A 5,580-nucleotide genomic window follows, 5' to 3' on the forward strand; every position below is an offset into this window, starting at 1 on the left:
AACTTTTTTCTAAAAAATCTTTGCTCAGTCAACCTTGAAATGAAACAAAATTAAGGTTAGGTATTTGAAAGGTACAGAGCCATGAAGAATTATTTGACTCCAAGATTTATTATTATACAAAAATACCCCCCCACACACACACACACACATACACACACACACACACACTACTTACTCACTAGTTAATGTTGGCCTTTTGTATATACAGAATCATGAAATATGGACACAGTTTGTAGAGATACTGTGGCTCAGTAAAGGTGATTTCCTCACAGACAAATAAGTTGTTTGTAATAATTAAATCTCCGCAGTGTTGTAGTGTAAAGTTGCAAAAAAGTCATTATCAAAGGCAGCAATCACATAATTTTTATTCTTACTTGCAAATAAAAAGATGATCCTATACACTCTAAAAGGTAATACCTATTCTTACTTAAATTACGTTTGTGTGCTTTACTTAAGTCTCACTATACTGTTGAGTTAACTCAAGCAATGTGAGTAATGTACATGTTTAGCCTGAGAAAGGTACAAGACTAAGTTCTAGTGTGTAAACTGGACTTGAATATTTTGTTACTGGAGTGAATGCTGGGGTGAGTTCAGCAGTGCACATGCGCAGTACAGAAGTGCAGGAAGCTTCCAGAAACCCTGTGGACTTACACATTGGAAGAAGCTGATCTTCTCTAAAGGTGAGCTGTCCATCTTCATTCTTTTTTTTTTTTATGTGTCATGTATGACTTTATTATTCAATGTATTGTTACAGGCTAGTTTTGCATGATGATGCATAAACGTATTTGCAGACTAATGCTAATGTTAATGTTAGCATGGGCTTATGGGGCCAATATTAGCTAAAACTGCCATGTACTGTATTTTACTTGAGAGCCTTTAATGTTTTGTCCATGATAAGAGCTCTTAACATTAATTACCTGTATTTCAAATGCAGTACATTAGCATGTTTGTAAGCGTAAACCAGGCCTGCTAACATTCGTGTAGCCTTAATTTCACTCGGTCATGGAGGGTAATGTGACGTTCAGGAACAAGCCTCGAGTGGAAGAACTGCTGAACGGTTCAAATACTGGCACCAGAACCCCGCTGGTGGAAAAGCGGCCTTGCTTATAATATTCTGGACATGGAAGCATGGAAGAAAAAAATGCAATGCATTCCACTAAATAAGTGCGCTCAACGAGCTGAACAATTATTTTGTATCACTTATTGTGAAGAATGTGATTCATTTTCTTCAGAAGATGCTTTCGCTTACTTTTATTGTTTTTCCCTTCTTGTAGACCAATGATGTTGTTGCCATGAGGACTGCTGTCCTGCGATGTCTCTTGGTTTTCCTCGGGGATGATGAAAGAGACTGCTACAATGTCCCTTTTGTACGTATTGCAATTTGGTTTATTAGAGGTTCTGCACTTGGAAATCAAGATTTTCACCCCATTCTCTTTTCCTCTTTTTTTTTCTTAGGATTCAGTTGCCGACTTCACCCAGGTTCCTGTGGGATTATTGCCTGTTATTCCTGAAGTCAGTCAGCAACCAGGTCCAAATGCTCTTCACCTTGAACCATCCAGCATGTTATCATTCTGGAAGGTACAATTGTCATGGTTGACACTGAACGCCATGATCAAGCTGTTTGCCTCATATTTGGACTGATCTGTGCCCTGCATCCTGACTGTCAAAAATGCCTAAAAAAACACCTTTGACTTCATTCAGAGGCTGATGCTCAGTCTGGTTTGTTTTTTTATGCCATTATTTGTATTTCTATGTTTTTTCACATTGTGTATTTATTTAATATGATATTTTTTTAACTTACTATCATATTTTAATTTGATTTTTTTTTTTGCACTGTTGCACTGTATTATCAAATAAGTTGGTAAAGGTCTTATTTTTTTTGTTGGATGCAATGTTTGGTACATGGATTACTTCATCAAGCTATTTATTTATTTCTATGTTTATGTCAGAATCTGTCCTCCATATATAACTACTTAAATCACTTTTTTTTAAATGTTACAGTGCTAGAGTGCCTACTTGTTACAGTTCAAAATAAACTGTTTCAGTTGCTGCTCATTCAGCCTGTAAGCTGACTTAAGCATCTTTCTGGTATTACTGTTATTGAGCCCTGTGCAAGGATAAAAACGTGATTAGTTTTGTATTTGCTCATGTGTGGCCACATTGGCCTTTTGTTAAGAAGCTGAGGATAGTATTTTGTTAAAAATAAAACATTGAACCTTGTGAACTCATCATGTTTTGTTGTAGTTACTTCATTCATTTAAGGCAATCGGTTTCCTAGAGTCTGCTGAGTAAACTGTACTGTTCAAGTAAGTTGGACTAACTTGATGTAGCTAAGTTAAGAACAGGTTAATTTACTTCCTATTTCTGAGTTGAAACAACTTCACTAAACTAAGTTAATTTAACTTAACATGATTAAGTTGACACAATAAGGTCTTAAGTACACTGAACAAGTATATGTTAAGTAAACAAACATAAATACTTACTTATATTTTTCAGGGCAATCGGTTTCCAAGATTTCCAAGAGTGTATGTACATCAAAATGAAACTCCTATCTGCTACGTAATGTTGATCTCCTAACTAAGCTGTTAGGTAAATGATTTCTTTTGTCACTGTGATATGAATGGGGTTGCTGACAAATGTGTAGTTAGGAACATTTTCTTTTGTACAGGAACCACAAAACAGTTATTTTCTGCTCATTCTATTCTGAAAAGGCTTAGTTGGTATTACTCAGATTAAGTGAGTATAAACCAGAATTCCATTACAGGATCACACACAAGCACATTTTCATTGCACAGCACCTGAGTTTCCATGTTTTTGGCTTTAACTCTTTAACACATTGCATTGCAATTTATACGGCAAAAAGCTGAATCTTTGTTTTAGTTTAATTTAGTAAAAGGTATGGTAAATATGGAAATTCAGAGGTAGGGAGAGCAGCAGCAAGATCCCAGCAAACAACAGAGCATGCACCACTGACAACAGATATGACATTAAATCAGAAACAGCAAAAAAAAAAGGAGGACTTTGGGAGTGTCAAGGTGGCTCAGTAGATGAGCAAGTGACCATGTATGCCACGTGCCTGTGGTGTGGGTAGCCCAGGTTTCATGTTGGACCTGTGATCCTTTCCTGCATGTCCTCCCCTGTATCTCTCTCCCCATTTTCCTGTCTCTGTTTACTTTGCCCTATCTAAGGCAAAAAGGCCAAAAAAAGAGGGCTTGGGGTGGAGGTGTGTTGCAAAGCAGGGGAAATACAATTGTTGGAAGGCTGAAGCAGCTTAACTAGTGTGTCAAATAAAAGATTAAGTGTAGGAGGGTAACTCCTGAGCCATTGGCTGCAGAATTAGATCTATTAATCACAAAAAAATGATATATTACACATTATTTGTTACTTTGGCAAGTGAATGAAGTTAAGCCATTTCATTACAATACTTATTTAGTCCTTGAAGAAAGTAATTCGTTCCAAGGCATATTTTTATTAGTTTTGTGTTATTTATCAATATGATTTTGTATGCAATGCCAAAAACTGACAGTGCATCTAAATTAGGTGAACACTTTAAAAAAAAAAACAACTGAAAACTTGAAGTTATAAATCATGCAACAGCAGTACATTAAATCTCCACCCTGCCAATAACTCATATTCTCCATAAAGGCAATCACTGAAGATTCCTTGCCCTTTCCTGACCACTCAGAAATCACAAAGCATTGTCACACTATGCTATTGTTGGCCCAGAATCTTACTAGGTGTATTAACAATCTTACTGAGATTGTTTTTATTAACTATATACAGTGAAAAATAAAGCCAAAAGCTAGAATACTGTCCACTACATCCACTCCAGGCTGTGTAATCATTGTGAACCTGTTGTAAATACCACTAGTTTCTGAATCCCGTAACATTTTTATGAATCATTCATAACACTGCAGCACTTATACTGAGATCTACCACTCCAAAAGGACTCCACCCATCATCATCTGATAATTCTGTGATAGCAGCCTTTCCATAAATATGCAGTTTTATGGTGTTATTTTATCATTTTACATGAATACAATAAACAGCACAGACAGAAATTCATCCATCCATCCATCCATCCATTCTCTTCCGCTTATCCGGGGCCGGATAGCGGGGGCAGGAGCCTAAGCAGAGAAGCCCAGACATCCCTCTCCCCAGCCACCTCCTCCAGTTCATCCGGAGGGACCCCAAGGCGGTCCCAGGCCAGCCGAGAGATATAATCTCCCCAGTGTGTCCTGGGTATACCAGGACACCTCACCCAGAGGCGGCCAGGAGGCATCCTAATCAGATGCCCGAGCCACCTCTACTCTGAGCCCTTCCCGGATGGCCGCACTCCTCACCTTATCTCTACGGGAGAGGCCAGCCACCCTTCGAAGGAAACTCATTTCTGCCGCTTGTATTCGCAATCTTATTCTTTCGGTCACTACCCAAAGCTCGTGTTTGGTGGAGGGTAGGAACATAGATCGAGAGCTTCGCTTTTACACTTATTTAGGTGACAGTAGCTCTGGCAAATTCACATTTAGCCAGATTAACTGTCAAGTTTGCCCAAACCAGTCTTAAGTCAGTCTATGTGTGATTCCCAGGTCTCAGTGTATAAATATACGGCACAGCCATGTAACCCAGACACAACGGTATTCATTAAATGCAGAAATGTGGCTGGTGCATTTGAAGACCAAATGGCATAACAGTATATGAATACAGACCTGAAGGAGTGGTAAAGGAACAAACCTCTTTGGTCCTTGTAGTGAAACGAACCTGCCAATATTCTTTCAGTAAACCCAACTTACTCACAAACTTTGCGCCTCCCATCTGGTCAACACAATCCTCCATTCTGGGAAGAGGATAGGCATCTGGCTATAATTAGTCAGTGCAAGGCCTAAATGTGGAATCTGGGTTCTTGACCAAGCAGATGAAGAAGGCTCAGCAATGCCATGTTCCAGCATATATTGTACCTCAGCTTCTAGTCTTTCTTGCTTATCGGAATACACCTGATAAAAATGCTGTTTAATAGGCTGAGCCTCACCAACATCAATATCATGCTCCACTACATGAGTACATGATGGTGTATCTGAAAACAGGGATGGCTTATGCCTGAATTATGTTAATCAAGGTGTTACAAATATCCAAATGTCCCAGTATAGCAGATAAATTACTCTGCTTCTGAATTTTTAAGCCGAGGTTTAACACTCCATCTTCCATTTCCCCTTCCTCCTCAAAACCTGCCATCACCTGAGATGAGCTAGAGGTAGCAACAGCGGCCAAAAGAGAAGGCTTTCCACATACTGTGGAGTCACCTGCCTTACTAGACCAATCAGATAATGGGTAATGAGCATGATATGGCTTGAGCAAGGTTACATGGCAGAGTTAACTGGATTTTTTTTTATTTGGCATGTCAATCAGGTAATCCTGTTCTGATACCCGCTTGATCACAGTGCAAGGACCAAAAAACTTTGCCTGAAATGGCAATTCGACAAGTGGCAACAACATCAACACCTGATCACCAGAACCGTAGTGCCGTTCTTCAGCTCTATGATAGTAACCTTTTCATCTTCTTTTGAGAATGTTCTAGCTTCTCTT

Source organism: Archocentrus centrarchus, chromosome 13 (genome assembly GCF_007364275.1).
Source record: "Archocentrus centrarchus isolate MPI-CPG fArcCen1 chromosome 13, fArcCen1, whole genome shotgun sequence".
Lineage (NCBI taxonomy): Eukaryota > Metazoa > Chordata > Actinopteri > Cichliformes > Cichlidae > Archocentrus > Archocentrus centrarchus.